This window comes from Urocitellus parryii, chromosome 10 (genome assembly GCF_045843805.1).
Source record: "Urocitellus parryii isolate mUroPar1 chromosome 10, mUroPar1.hap1, whole genome shotgun sequence".
NCBI lineage: Eukaryota > Metazoa > Chordata > Mammalia > Rodentia > Sciuridae > Urocitellus > Urocitellus parryii.
This window is the reverse complement of record NC_135540.1, coordinates 29,487,766-29,504,272: the sequence shown is the minus strand read 5'-3', so window position 1 is coordinate 29,504,272 and position 16,507 is coordinate 29,487,766. Positions and strand designations below refer to the sequence as shown.

Sequence of the window (16,507 nt, the reverse complement as noted above, 5' to 3'; positions counted from 1 at the left end):
TTTCATATCTCTGATTGTATACAAAGTATATTCACACCAATTCATGTCTTCATACATGTACTTTGGATAATAATGGTCATCACATTCCACCATCATTTCTAAACTCATGCCCCCTCCCTTCCCCTCCAACCCCTCTGCCCTATCTAGAGTTCATCTATTCCTCCCATGCTTCCTATCCCTATTCCACTATGAATCAGCCTCCTTATATCAAATAAAACATTTGGCATTTGGCTAGTTGGGATTGGCTAACTTCACTTAGTATTATCTTCTCTAACTCCATCCATTTACCTGCAAACACCATGATTTTATTCTCTTTTATTGCTGAGTAATATCCCATTGTATACATATGCCACATCTTTTTTTATCCATTCATCTATTGAAGGACATTTAGGTTGGTTCCACAGTTTAGCTATTGTGAATTGTGCTGATATAAACATTGATGTGACTGTGTCCCTGTAATATGCTGCTTTTAAGTCCTTTGGGTATAGACAGAGGAGAGGGACAACTGGGTCAAATGGTGGTTCCATTCCCAATTTTCCAAGAAATCTCCACACTGCTTTCCATATTGGCTGCACAATTTGCAGTCCCACCAGCAGTGTATCAGTGTACCTTTTCCTCCACATCTTCACCAACACTTACTGTTGTTTGTCTTCATAGTAGCTGCCATTCTGACTAAAGTGAGATAAAATTTTAGAGTGGTTTTGATTTGCATTTCTTTAATTACTAGTGATGATGAACATTTTTTCATATATTTTTGATTGATTGCATATCCTCTTCTGTAAAGTGTCTGTTCAGGTCATTGGCCCATTTATTGATTGGGTTATTTGGTTTTTGGTGTTTAACTTTTTGAGTTCTTTATATACCCTAGAGATTAATGCTCTGTCTGATGTGTGAAGGGTAAAAATTTGCTCCCAGGATATAGGCTCTCTATTCACCTCACAGATTGTTTCTGATCTGGACTTTATCACATCATATTTTCTTTAGAACCTTCCTTTGATAATGACTCTACCTGCTTTTATCTTAGAATCTGTTATCAATCCTTTCAAACATTCATTCATTCATATACTTCAAATGTACTTATTAAGTTCCTATTGTTATATTTTAAGGAATGGTTTTCAAGAACAAGCCAATCCTAGATTCTTATGGAATATATCAAGCGAGTCTTGGAGTAGAGAAATAAATTCAATTCATTGTGATGTCATGACAGGTCTTGATGGAGACACCAAAAATCTGCATCTAAATTCTCCTAGTACATTGTCAATCAATTTCCCAAAAGAGTCATAATTAAGGTGAATTAAGTAGGAAACAGTGAAAACAAGTAAATGTATTCCAGAAGTAGAAAAATATGTACAAAAGATGAAGGCATGAAAACTAAAAAGAATTTGACTACACATTGTAACTAAAACAACTGGCTGAATGCAGTATTTGAGAAAGAGATCAGAGGCTGCAGTGTGGCTGTCAGATTAACAGCCTGAGTTATGAACACAGCATGACTGGTGTGATTCATAAGCCACTTAAAATGATCCTAATATATAGCATTCAGCAAAAATTATTGAGATCTGTATTTCCTGACCACTTATCATTTATCAAAGACAGTTAAAAAATCATAGCCAAACACAGCTACTAATTTTCACTATGCACTGAAACAGATCCAATATCACAATAAAAAGAACTAAACTGATTTAACTCTGATTTGATTTAGATAGATAATTAAGGCCATGACATGTTGGTGTGGAAAATTGTCCTAATCATCCACAGTTATGAAGAAAACTAATAGGCAGCAAATCTATGATGAAACACCTCTTTTCACTATCCTCTCTGGTTTCTTTGTCTTTCCTTTTCCTGTTTGGGCACCATAGTGCTGTATACGTATAGATCCTATGTGGATCTACTTTCTTACCTATGTCCCACTTTCTGAGACTTCCTTTCTTAACTTAAAAAGTCTATGAGGCAAGAGGATTTCAAGATAGAGATCAACTTTATCAACTTAGCAAGGCCCTAAGCAATTCGGTGAAACTCTGTCTCAAAATAAAAAAATAAAAAATAAATAAATAAATAAATAAATAAATAAATAAATAAATAAACAAGCAAGCAGAGCTGGGAATATGACTCAGTGGTAAATTGTCTCTGGATTCAATTTCTAGTACCAAAAAAAATTTAAAAAATAAATAAATAAAAATTTAAAAGTCTATATCCAAGTACAATGCTCTTGATTGGAAGGCAGAAGGCAATATAGTGAAAGTAACTTTTGTTACTGGGAAAACAATGTTGTACTACTCTTATGAAAAAGCTATCCTATGGAATCCTAGAGATACAACCCAGAATACTAAATCAACCCAAAGAAGTTCAGGCACAGGTCAATACTAGTGGGAAAACTTTTGTGGCAGGTGACTTGGTGATACCCCTCAAATGAGACCTTCTTTATCTTCTTGAACAAGGCAGCCGTTGAGCTGTAGGTGGTAACCAGGTTAAGTCAAGGTGAACTCTTACCTTCAAAGGGAAGAGGAAAAAGGTGGGGAAAGAAAAGTACCTCTCCAAGCAAAATATAAACTCTTATTGAGGAAAACCGCAGCTCTCCTACAAACTCCTGCTGAACATTTTAGCATGGGACTACATAGCAAGAGCTTCAGAACCACTCTGAGCCAGCCACCGCAGAAAAGAAGCAGAAATAAAAGCTTTGGCATCTTAAATTATTATTTGGAATAGAGGTGGACAAGGGGGGAATGCTAACTATAATTAGTGTCTGTAAATATTTTTAAACAGCAAAAAAATGGAATTTTACCCTAAGAGTTTCCACTGGAAAGACAGTCTTTTGGTAACCACTATACAGTTCCAACCCAGTGTGAGAAGATTTTTCTCTTAAACCTTGACGTCTCAATTATTGACAGTTTTATTGTCCTTATCCAATTCTTCTTCCTTACTACATTTGTAACCTTCGAAATACTTTGCACAGGGTTATATTGAGTAAGCTTTACGCTCACAAATATGCAACTTAAAAGTTCTTATTATACTGGTGGAATACTGATATTACTTGTCCTTTATTTTGTTAATTGAGCAGAATAGCAACCCCCTCCCCTTTATCTGTGGGGATAAATTCCAAGATATTCTGTGGATGTCTGAAACTGTGATAGTACCAAACACAATATGTACTATGGTTTTTTCCTATACATACATACCTATAACAAAGTTGAATTTACAAATTAGAGATTAAGAGATTAACAGCATATTGATTAACAGCAATAACTAATAATGAACTCAAACAATTATAATGATACATTTAAAAGTTATGAGTTGTTAATCTCTGGAATTTTCTATTTAATATTTTCAGACTGCAGTTGACTGCTGGGAACTGAAACCACAGAAAACAAACCATGAATAAGGGGGATTATTGTAATAAAAAGCACATATAATTTAACTACTTAATGCACATATGAAGCTGTAAAATGATTGACAATTGGGATAAGGAGATAATTCCACTCAATATGAATATATATATATATATATATATATATATATATATATACATGCATGTATAAACAAACTAATTAAATAGTAGTTCCTAGTAAAAACATAAAATCAAAGTCATAGGGTTTCACAACTTGAAGGATGAATACTCTGTTCCATAATATAGAATGTTTGCGTTTCCTGGAAAGTTTATATTTTGTAACCTAATCCTCATTGTGACAGTATCTGGAGGTGGCACCTCTGGAACATGACCAGGGCATGAGGATAGAGCCTTCATGAATGGATATTTGGCCCTTATGAAAAGTACCCTGGAGAAATCCCTTGTCCTCTCTACCTTATGAAGATGATGGACATCTGTCCATCTATGCATTAGTAGGCCCTCACCCACAAATGATCTGACAGGATCTTGATCCTGGACTTCCCAGAAACCAGAATTTTGAGAAAGAAATCTCTTTTGTTTATGGGCCGCACAGTATACTGTAATTTGTTATGGCATTCTGAATGGACTAAGACACAGGATAAAAATGCTAAATAATTTTCTAGTTAAATCTACAAATGCATTTCAAACTCCAAATCGTCTGAACATATCTACTTAAAAGTAATACATCTGTCATATATTAGTTCTCCAAAATTCAAAATAGCATAATATAGGTTCCACATTACCTAATAAAGCAAAAGACTAACCTGACATCTTTGTCCTCTTGTAATCTAACTCCTTTTTATCTTAAATACTTTGTGCAAATAAATATTCCCCAACATAATCTCACTGCTCCAAGAAGGTCCATATCACAGCACACATTTTTATTGAGTGCTTACTGAGAGACATCAAATAATTCTATTAGGTGTCTGTGCATAGAATAGGGAACTAAACCAAAATAATTCCTCTTCCCACATAGCATCAGTCTAATGGTGAAAACAGATGATTCAGCATACAATCATCATAAAGTTCAATAATAAAGAGTATTCAAAAAGCTGGATTACAAAGGTTTGGTGTTACTCTTTCTGCCTCTGTACCTTGATCACACACACACACACACACACACACACACACACACACTCCACATACACACACAACTCCCTTGCTCCCTTCAGAGCCTCTTAACTTTTTTTCTTTTTTTTTAATGCCTGAAATACTCTACCCTCTATTTTCTATAATTTAAATCATAAGGGTCCTATTCTGGGCTTGTTGTAAAATCTCAACTATGCCCTAGATCTCTCTGGAAAGTTTTTCTCAGCGTTCCTATCCTGAAGGACCACCTCCCTTCTGAATTCCTTAGAACCTATTAAAACTGTCCGACACATGTCAAGCTCATTGTTAAGTGCTGACACATATAATCCTGAGCCCAGGTCTTGCTTTTATTTTCTGTCACGTGCAGACTTTAAATTTTTTTAAGTCAGGAACCCTGTTATAAATGTAGTCTGTATCTCCTCCCAGTGAAAATCATAATCTGTAATAAACATAATGTGTAATATTTATTGATAGAAGTACTGAAGGGTGGCACATTGTCAGAAGAGAATCATCAACTGATAAACATGAAACAAGCTAGAGTTTTTAAAAATTACAAAAACAAAAAAGTCCTTTAAATTTCTGTTCTGATGGCCAGATAAAGTGGTAATGATAGCATTTTTATTAGATACAGTAAAGGCATACTGGATTTGGAGAATGAAGAAATCCACTTCTTAGAAGATGATCAGACAAGCTGTCCTTGTTTTGTTTCCTCTCTATTCCTCAAGAAAGTACTATTCATGTAGATTTTTTAAAAAAGAAAAAAAATTAAAATGGCAAATTCACATATCAAGCTATAATATGATGCTAAATGATTTAAATTGATTTTCTACCAACTAATATGGAGAAATTATACTATGGATCACTGAAAGTATTTGTCAATAAAATAAGGGAATTATTAAAATCATCTTTAAAAATATTATAAAGAGAAGCATTGACAGAAGATGAGGAATCTAGCCAGAACTTTAATTTTCAAAATATATAGAAGGTGGATTCTACCAAATCCAGCCCAGTGAAGTTAATATTAATTTCAGGCAGTATTTAAATTAGTTCTTAAATATAGTATGTGAGCATTCAAAATGTGAAGGGCTGCCAGGCACAGCGGTGCACACCTGTAATGTGTGCAACTCAGGAGGCTGAAGTAGGAGAAACATAAATTCAAGACCAGCCTCAATAAGTACCAAGGCCCTAAGCAACATAGAAAGACCCTGTCTCAAGATAAGAAAATAAAAAGGGCTGGAGATGTTGTTTGGTAGTAAAGGACCCTTGGGTTTCATCGCTGGTACCATAAAAAAAACAACAACAACAAAAGGTGAAGGTGAAGTACTGTTACCAACAAAGCACTGGAGAACACAGGGGCATAGCATCATAACTTAGTGTTAGCTCCTTTTGTCTTCAGTAAGGTTACTTAATATCTATTGTGCAGAAAGTGGAAACATTGCAGCAAGGAATTTGACCAGGTCCATCACAGTATACTCTTGGGCCACACAAAGGAATGTAAACTTCAAGAAGAGTTATTTAACTATGCAACTGGTTGAGCAGCCTTATAAAGTGGACTAATTCATGGGCTAACTGAAGCAGGAAGAAGGTGTCTAAGGTCATACCAAATGTCTTTCCAGTTCAGCATTTTACAGTTATTTGGATGAATATACTAATTATGTACTGATGTGTAAATGCCTCTAAATTGGGGAAATGGGTCATCTGCTTTATGGAATCCAAATTCAAAAAGATCTTGACCTTCCAGAACAATAAGCTATCTAAAGGTAAAGGTTACATTTAATTACAGGAAGTATTTTTTAAAGTCCCAAATGATGTAGTCAAATGTAAAATCAGGAAGAAATGTAATTTTAGAAGAATGCAAACAAAAATGTATAATTAAACACTGAAGTATGAATACAGAGAGAGATGGGGTGGGGAAGAGATATAAAAAAATGGGGAAAAAGTTAGATTAGAATTCAGGATGATCTACTATGCACTATGGAAAGGAGGTAATCTAGTATATTCGATGATATTAGGACAGTTCTCCGTTCAACACCAGGGATCACATTTTAAGAAAAATAGGAGTACCTCAAAGGAGAAAATCTCTGATGGTAATGAGATTCTTAACTCATACTAAGTAAGAATGGTTTCAAAGAATTAAATATTGTCTGAGCATTGCTATATGAAAAATACTTCTGAATGAGTACTAAAAGTGGTAAAAGTAGGATGTGAATATTATGGAGATAAATATTATAACTCAATTTAAGAAAATAGTTCTTATACTCAGAACTGGCCAAAAAATTTCCAAATTTGTCCAAATTTACCTTAACAGTCTCTGTGAATTAGGGAATATGGTTTCCTACTCTAACGAAGATTGAGAATAACTGGAGTAAACTAAAAAAAACCTCTAAAAATCCAGAATACTCACTATGGACATCTGATGAACAATTAACCAGGAAAGAATAAAATAATTTCATAGTACTGTTAATCTTCCCTTAAACTGAAATTGGAGTGAATTAGTTTGTAGTTGAACAAAAGATACAGTCACATACTTCGTCCAGCTAAATCCACAGCAAGGAAGGTAAAGCAGACATTAAATTGAAGCTGAGATTTAGAAGGCAGGTTCTGATAGGTTTACTTGGAAGAGATTTGAGGATTAGAGCAGAGTTAAAATTGCTATTCCAAGATGCATGTGATAATGAGAGGAAGACATTAGAACAATAAAAGTTTTCCAGGAAGCAAAAATGAGAGGAAGGTGGTAGGTGGTGACAAGTGAGGAAAATTTTTGGAAGGATAGGTGGTTGTGGTCAGAACGCTCAGATTTTTCAATTGGGGAAATATTAAATGATGAGAAGACCCAGGGATTGGGGTGTGTTAGAGGGTCCCCAGAGGGAAGCAGAGCAAGTTAAGGTCAAAGTCAAAGGAGTCAAAATCAAACACCTAGTTGCTGCATGGAATCCTGAAAATGCTAGCAGATCAGTGTAGGTAGAAAAACCTTGGTTATTTTAGATCTCTAGGAAGGTGGAAAGTTTCAGAGGCCAATACACACTGGCAAAGAGGAGAAAGTAAAATAGTGAAAGGTCTAAACTCAGAAAGGAAAAGAGTAATCAAGGGGTGGTGACAAAATGCCCGTGGGTTTACAAGCAGTTAACAGACTGCAAAGCATGTAGAAGGGTCTCTGCATGACCAAGGCCATAATATTCTATGTGAGGTCCTCACAAAACAAATGCTGTGCTTTACATTGTATTCCTGAACAAAATTACTTGTAGCATTAAGACACAAAAATTCTTAATTAAATAATGATGAGGAGTGCATTCAGCTCATGAGTTACTTAGTATGGAACTCTTCGAGCACTGTGAATCCAAGGATGGTCATCCTGAGGCAAATTTGAGTTTGGTAGGAAATTAAGACATTTTTAAAAAGTATTTTCAATATACTGTGGTATAACAAGAGAGAATATAAAGATCAGTTGGATCTAGAAAAAAAATAAAATAAAATTCAGGATTAAGTAGTGAGCTGGCCTGACTTCCCTTCCCCAGGGTGTTCACTGCTCGTACCATTGTCTTGTGTTGACTTCCTGCTAATTCTTACCATGTGAGACAGAGGAGTTGGTATGTGAATTAATTAATTTGAGTTGGCTTCAGTTTCATAAAAGGGAGGGGTTCTGTTCATAAAAGATTATTAATGGCCAGAGGGCAGGCCAGGTAAAAGAAGTTACAACTACAAGCAGTGAGAGTCACATTTTTTGAGGCAAAGGAAATCATGCCCCAAGACCCACTCAAGTTTAAAAAGTAGTATTCTTCCTCACGTGGGCTGGGACTGAGGGAGAACCCAAATAATTCTTTGCTTCTATAAGCTCCTACCCCCAGGTATAGTAGAACGAAGCCTGCTAACCTGGACTCAGGCAAGAGGGGAAAAAATATGAAATAGGTGCATTAGTTCAAAACTGTTTTGAAAGAAAATAGAAGAATTATATGTGACTCAGGATGACCAAAAGATTACACCAGCAATGAGTTTTTTTTTTTAAATGGTTTATAGGCAGATAAATTGATTCAACAAAAGAACTAAAGATTGCCAAGTTTCTTCTTGTATCAAGTCGATATGGAGACACTCAAAGAAACTATTACAGGGCACTTGACACAGAAGAAATCCAGAGGCCTAGAAACAAAAACTTTTGCAATTACTGATGCTTTAGAAGGGAAAGTATTTGTTTCTACAAAGGCACAGGAAAGTAATAAATAGGAATGTTTAAGGAAAGTTGCTTGGATAAATATTTCTAATTGAGTGGGATAAAAACAGTGCCATAAAATTAAATATCTTAGCAAATAAAAGCCAAGCCACTTCCTAGTGAAAGTGACATGTTGAAAGTTGTTCTGAATCACATTTTTTCCCCATCAATAACATACTTGTCAGTATGTTTTGTCTAAATACTGCTTTATCTTTCAATTTCCTCTTATGAGATTAATTCTTAACCTAATTTGATATCTACTTCTAAAGAAATATTAATCAGGGATTTTGGGGTAACATACCATATTACTATATTATCTTAAACCAACTTGTAAAAAGGAAAGAATATTCTACTCTCACACACAGTCATTAAATTGTTAAAAAATGTAAATACAAAAATATTTTTAATATTAATATTTAAATTTTTTTTCGTAAGTTGTAGATGGACACAATATCTTCATTTTGTTTATTTAGTTTTATGTCTGCTGGGGATCGAACTCAGTGCCTCCCATGTGCAAGGCAAGCGCTCTACCACTGAGCCACCACCCCAGCTCCTTGATTGTTTTTGTATTATTTTCAATGTGAATTATTTTGAATTTTATTTCTGACAAAATTCAAGATTTTATAATACCTTAATGTGTCAATAAGTGATGTTAGCTGAACGTGTAAATGTTTTGATGTTTTTTTGAAAAAAATCTGACAAAATTCTTGAAAGTAAATACAGAAAATATTATTGATGTATTATTCTTAAAATTTTATTGTAATGTTATCACTTACGTTTATGCTGAAGCATATTAATTATAACAACTTTTCAAAATGTTTTAAAACAAAATCATCTAATAAGAATATTTATGAGATAAAAATACAGAGCATTGAGAAGTTTCCACACTTATTTGTGTGTGTGCTGCCAGAGAGAAAGAAAGTAGTTTGTTTCCTGCCTTTTCCTCAAATGACAGAAAACTCTCTCATATATGTTATTTTATACCTGAACACCTAGAAAGAATATCTTTAAGGGCTTGTTCAGTTTTCTTGCAGTATGAAGCACCATACCAAACTGAGGACTTTAGAATTCAGGTGGATTTTGAGAGAAAAACATTTTTATTTTCCACATATACTAGAAAGATCCTACAGTACAAGAAGGAACAGGAGATGCCCATTTCCTCATTACAAATTCCTACTTAATAAAGTTAACAGAAATAAGTTTGCTGATGTATTTTAAAACTTACAAATGAGTCTATCTTATGTGAAACATTTACTCTTTCCTACTAGTCTACCACCACAATCTTTATGTAAAGTCTGTTGTTTTGACAAGAAGCAGCATGGCCTTCCTGATTGAACTTCAGGCTTCTTATTTTTCTAATGGGTCACAATTCCCTTTGGGAATTAGTGCTATCTCTCTAAAAATACAGCAACTCAAATGTTTGAGAACAATTTCCAATACTCCATGACCGCTTGAAATAGATCCATAGACCCAGATGTCTAATAACTGAACAAAGCAAAGAAACTCAACCTGCACGGAGAAAGTAATATAGCTGAGATGGCTTTTGGACAAATTAAGTTTTGCTTTGGAATTGTAGACACTGCTAGAGTTCCATTGTTCCTATCATGATTTCTACCACTGTTAAATAAAGTGATGACTCCTGAAAAAAAATATATGTGCATATATATAGCCATTTTAGAAAAAGCAACAGATTATTTTTCCATTATGAACCAAGATATAAAAATCACTATCATCACATGCTTCAACACTTACCCGTGTGTAAAGAAAATGCTAACAATATTTATACCAGGACCAGTTCTAATAAAGTAGATAGACATTTAATGAAATCACTATTGTAAGATTGATCCCTAAGAAAAAGTCACTAAGGATGCACTATAAATGAAGTTCAAGAGAAAAACAAAATCTTTCCTCTTTAAAATTCAGTGGGTTTTAATACCTTAAGAACCAAGATACCTCCAACTAGTCATCTCATCATAAGTTGTACAATATTCTGGTTTCAGAAGATGTAAAATGTTTATCAAAGGTAAAATAAAGGAACAGCCATGTGAAAACCAGTGAGCACAGGAAAGATGCATGAAATCCATACTCTGAAATCACATGACCACTTTAGAAGCCAGACCCTTCACACAAATGTCACAGCAGATCCTGTACAGGCTGCCCACACAGACAGAGGCAGTGTTGATGGTGACCCCCTGCCCACCGTTTTCCAGTGTCACCTTCGTAATAAAACAGAAATGAGACAGTAAAACACACACACACACACACACACACACACACACACACTTTGGTGGAGCCCTTGAGCAACCCTTTGGAAGTTTGCTGGCTGCTTTCTGGAGGCAATGCAATGACCACAGAATGCAGCCCAGGAGCAAGGCGAATCGCTTACCCACCCTGCAGCCTGCAGGCTCCAAGGGAAACCCAAGCGCGGTCCCCAGCCCCGGCGGGCTCTAAGGTCCAGAAGAAGCCCCTCTGCTGTTAGGGGTCGCCCGTGGAGCGGGAGGCCGGGGAGTTCCGGGGCTCGGGATGGCTCAGCCGCCTGGCGCCCTGGCTGTGGGAGAGCAGCTGCCTGGCGCGCTCCGCACGTTCTCACGGCCCGGCCCCGCCAGCGCAGCCGCCGACGCGGCCACGCGCCCACCCGGTCACTGCTCCTCCCTCGGGCGCCGCGGGTCCCCGGGGCCCTGAGCCGGACACCCGGGCGTCGTCTCCTTTGCGTCCTTGCTCCTCCCCAGCGTGGGAACGGGGCCCGGGCTCCCTGGGGCTGGGCAGCTGGGAACGCAAGGAAATCTTCCCAGGAAGGGAAGAAGGAAGAGCCCAGGCCAGAGGCTCTGGAGACCCGCAGCCTCCCCGCGAAGCCTCGACCCCCCAGGGTTAATCCCGCGACCACTTACTTAGCGGTTTCCCAGACCTGGGGACCGTGTTTCCAGATCTGCTGGAGCTCTGGGGCGCGCCTTGCAAATCCGCACTGTGAACGGAGAAAAAGAGCGTCAGAGGCGGGAGGCAGTGGGTGCCAGAGGGTCCCTGCAATGGCACCTGTCAGTCCCCGCGCGAGGGCACGCACCGCACAAACAGCCGCGGCGCTCAGGCTCGGACTCACTTCTTCAACCTGCTCAACAGGCTGGGAGGGACGCGACGTGTCCCGCAGACACGGTGGTTCACGTTGCTCTAAAACAACCCGCTCTCGCCTTTGCTTTCCCCTGATGTCGCTCTGTAGCTCTCTTTGTTGACCCCAAAGGATCCCTAGCGGTTCTTTTCCCTACAGCATTCTATTTCTTTTGAGACCTTGCCCCGCCTCCTCTCTTTCTCTGCACAACAGGACCTCAAAAGAAAAAGAGGGGGCCCAAACCCACCATGGTGAAGTCACGCAAAACCTGGGTCACTCAGTCGCAGGCAGCACACACTCCCTCGCAGGTGTCCTTTGCCAGGAGTTCCTTCCCAGGCTGCTCGCTGGTTTTTGCCTCAGGATCTAGTGCAGGGAAAGTGTAGAAAAACTCTGCCTAGGAACCCGATGATGGTTTGACTCTGCGCTGAGTCCCACCCACTATTCTCAGACTAGGGCAGGGGAACTGAGTCCTGGTCTCTGCAGCCGCCCAATCGCCATCCTAGAAATCACCCTGGGGAGACTGACTCCAAAGACAGGAGAAAAGAAGGGGAAAAGAGGGAGGGAGCTCCAGGAACATTTGGCACGCTTAAAAAACAAAAACAAAAACATTTCCTCCACTATGCACTGGTCCGGAAATATTGTACTTTTCCATAATTAAAAATTCCACCATTTCTGCTGGGAAGTTGATACATACTTGGATGGTTTTCTTGTCCTGGTTTTCAAGTTTGAAGCCAACATACTTCTTTGTGAATGTGATTCTATAGTGCAAAACTTTGGTATCTTTGGAGAAATTTTTTCTTCTTTTGAGAAGGTCCTGCTTCTGCTGGGTTCAATACATTTAATTCTATTATATATATCACATATATATACATACATACACACATATTTGTTTTATTATTATGGATGTTTTTATTAGTTGCCTTTCTGACAAAAAAAAAATGGTGCTATTCATTGTAAAGTCACAGTTGATCCTGATCTCTTTGGGATCTGTTTTCAAACCTTGGAACCATGAGACAGATTGTTCATGTTTACCTTCTCCTCTGTGAGCTTCCCAAGTCTGTCATTTAGTTTGGTCCTGGTTTAGGCTCTTGGCATTTATACAGTTTTCTCCTAGTCTTGATTACTATGCTCACCCCATAGCAAACATCAGTCAGAATCAAACAATAAAAGGATTTAAGTAAGTTAGGAACAGGCTTTAAAAGCAATGCAAAAGCAGGTAGCTGAAGAAACTTTTGCTTTAGAACCAGGCAAAATTTCAGAGTTGTCAGGCTGCATTTTTGTTTGTTTGTTTTTTATTTGTTTTCTGCCATCTCAGAAACTTCCTTTACCTTTAATCCATGATGCTTTCTTAGATCAGTAGACCATTCATATCTAGAGGAATACAAACTTAAGACCTAAAAGGAAAATTATAAAGAATTACATTCATAAATAAAAGGGATCATCATGTTATTAAGTAAGTTAAATTATATGAATGATCAGAGGAAGATGAGCTAACTATCTTCAGAGAGGGGAAATAGTTTCCAAAGGACTAGCATTAACATTAATGCTGAATATTTGCTCATATTTGGCAAAAGATTAAATAGAAGCTGTTTTTTTGTTTTGTTTTGTTTTCTAGCACAGGGAAACTCCTGAGCAAAGAGTGCAAGATTGGTAGGCTTGGCACTGATCCTCAGCAAATAGAGAGTGATACCATTTGGTAAAAATAAAAAGTACACAAGACCAGGCGTGGTGGTTCACTCCTATAAATCTAGCGGCTCAGGAGGCTGAGGTAGGAGGATCATGCATTCAAAGCCAGCCTCCACAATTTAGTTAGACCCTAAGTAACTTAGCAAGACCCTGCCTCTAAATAAAAATGTAAATAAGGGGCTAAGGATATGGTTCAGTGATTAAGCACCCCTGAGTTCAATCCCTGATATTAAAACAAGAAAAAGGAACAGTTTGTCTTACAATTGTTATGAGTTATGGATTTGTATAAAGACTCTTTGGAATTGTTATCTTCCCCTGTTGTCACTCACTACTGTGGTCATTATCACTTTCATTCTGGAATACTATTCGATTCACCCATTCATTTCTGCCTTTTTGATGCCAAAATTTATGGGTCATCCAAATTCTGCATTAAAATCTGAGTACTTTAAGAACTAAATTTCCTTGATATTAGGGAAATCATCTTCACAGACTAATTAATGAACATGATTTGTAATGCCGATTCAATGAAGACTACTGAGGGCATAAATGAATACTTGAACACTGCATCTTCTTCCAGAGCCATTTGTCTGTCATGATTGACATGTAGTTAAAGCCTTCCAGCTTTGCCTTTCTAAAGAGAGAAAAGTCATCATGACTACTTGACACATATGTTAAGAAGGGCAATTAATTATTCAATGTAAAACCCCTGTCCTATGGCTTTGTTGGGTCTGGCTCAAAAGCCCAGTAGGTTTGTGTCTCTTTTCAAGATTCTTTGTTCTTCCTGTACCTACAACTGACTGCACTGCAAAAATATTCAAATGTATAAGAATATTTTCACACTTGCAGATAAAGTGACAATGGCACCAAAGATGTGATTTAAGCCCTCACTACTCCAGGTGTATTTTGTATATTAGCAACATACAAACATGACTTGACATCTTGTTAGAAATTCAGAAACTTGGGCACCACTTTAAACCAACTGAATGAGAATATTACTTTAACACAATCCTCAGGGGCTTCTTATTCATCTTATTCATATTAAAGTCTGAGAAGCACTGACCTGAAATCAATTCATTAGGTATGCTCAAGGTCAAAATGTTTTTTTTTTTCTAAATCCAGGGATTTTAAAGCTACTGTCTACATTTTTTCTAGGTTACTATTGCTGTATCTGTTCAGATAAAGTAATGTGAATAACAGGTTCATTTCTACTGATTCCACAGACCATAATAAGTTTATAAACCTAGCGGAGCTGAGAGATCAAGAGAGATCTTTTTATTTTTTAGTAAACAAACCACTAACTATATTATTTACCAATTTGAGATGACTTACCAAACATGAAATATAAGATAAACTTCTACCTCTTCATTACTGTTTTTCTTTATCCTCTTAGTATTACTATTTTCAGTCTGTTTTTCACACATCTTATTTGATAAATTTTACACTGTGGTTAGCAATAACTAAGACCATGCTAGCACTTGAAAATGTCTCTTTTGGAATATGAAGTTTTAGTTAGAAATAGCAGACCATTTTGGTTACAATTCATAAATTTCAAGTCTTATTACATACATTCCTGAAAAAAAATCTGAACTTAAAGAGATTCTGATGGTGACAGACCTATTGTCCATTACATTTTGACAGAAGGGTGGTGTTTGTTAGCAGGCAGAATAATGACCTTCCAAAGACTCTGATGGCATAATTTTCAGAACTTGCAAATGTGCCATGTACTATGTGATAAAGGAGGAAAGAAAGGATGCAGAGGAATTAGAATTGATAATCAGTGAATCTTGAAAGAGGGGGAAGTTATCTCAGATTATCTGGATGTGCAGCCAATGTTATCAGAAAGGTCATTAAAAAATAAAGATGGAGGCAAGAAACACAGAGTCAAATAGTCAGTGGCACAAGTGAAAAAAACTGAACTAGCAATTGCAGACTTAAAGGATAAAAAGGGGCTTTTCCAGGAACATGTGTCACTTCTTGGAGCTGGATACGGATAGAAAATTATTTCTCTTTTAGTGTCCAGAAAAGAAAGCAGTCCTGCCATCACTGTGGTTTCAGTCTAGTGAGACTCATTTCAGACTTGTGACTTCCACAATTGTAGGATAATTTGTGCATTTTTAAGTTCTCATTGGAGTAACCCATTAAGGAATAAGCACTAAGGAAACAACTAGAGAAAGAACGTGCTACTGTAACAAGCACCTAAAGGTGTGGAAGTGTCTTTGGAATTGGACAATGGCAGAGGCTAGAACTTTGTAGAACCAGCTTTTTAAAAGACTTGATTTCCTTGAAAGTAATTTTTAGAGAAATGTAGATGTGAATCCTGTTAGTGAGGCCTCAGAAGAATCATAGAAGAGAAACCCTGTATCATTTAGATAAGCTATAAATCATCATTGACAGATGGCTAGTAGAAGTATAGATGTTAAAACTACTGGTGGTGAGGACCCAGATGGAAATGAATAAAACATTACTGAAAATTTAAAGGAAAGGATATCCTTGACATATAGTGATAGAAATTGTAGCTGAGTTGTGTACCAGATGTGTGGAAATAATGATCTTGAGTATTTAGTAAAGGAGATTTCTATGTACGTGTTAAAGACATGGCCTGCTACTTATTGTAAAGTGTAAGAGAAAGAAATAGATTTAAAGAAGAACAGTTTAAGCGAAATAGAACCAGAAATTATTTACTAGAGAAATCAGCCTGTCTAAATCTCAGAATGTGCTACGTTATCCTTTGTTCTGATGAACCTATTATTGGTATACTTTGATAAGACTGAGATTTGTCAATTCAGAACTCAGAAGTTTTATTTGCAAAGACTGTTAAGAGAATTGGCACAAGAGATATCTATATTTTTATTTTAATTTTTAATTAATTTATTTAGTTTTATTCCAATTATATATATATATGACAGTAGAATGCATTACAATTCATATTACACATATAGAGCACAATTTTTCATATCTCTGGTTTTATATAAAGTATATTCACACCATTTGCATCTTCATACATGTACTTAGGGTAATGCTGTTCATCTCATTCCACCATCTT

The 16,507-nt window shown here is 36.8% G+C and overlaps 1 protein-coding gene across 3 annotated transcripts in view; it reads right to left on the bottom strand.

Annotated features, from left to right (window-relative positions):
* Gucy1a1 (guanylate cyclase 1 soluble subunit alpha 1) overlaps nucleotides 1-12,201 on the bottom strand; it is a 59,570-nt gene extending 47,369 nt beyond the window's left edge. Inside the window, exons 1-2 of one of the 3 annotated variants that reach the window (XM_026384704.2) lie at nucleotides 12,026-12,201; nucleotides 11,567-11,640 (exon numbers count right to left, since the gene is read on the bottom strand). The gene's annotated coding sequence lies outside the window, so the exon portion shown is untranslated. Of the gene's footprint in view, nucleotides 1-11,068; nucleotides 11,213-11,566; nucleotides 11,641-12,025 lie in introns of those variants that run through there. The other 2 variants (XM_077803144.1, XM_026384705.2) reach the window with 2 other exon arrangements.
* Between the last annotated feature and the right edge of the window lie 4,306 nt (nucleotides 12,202-16,507).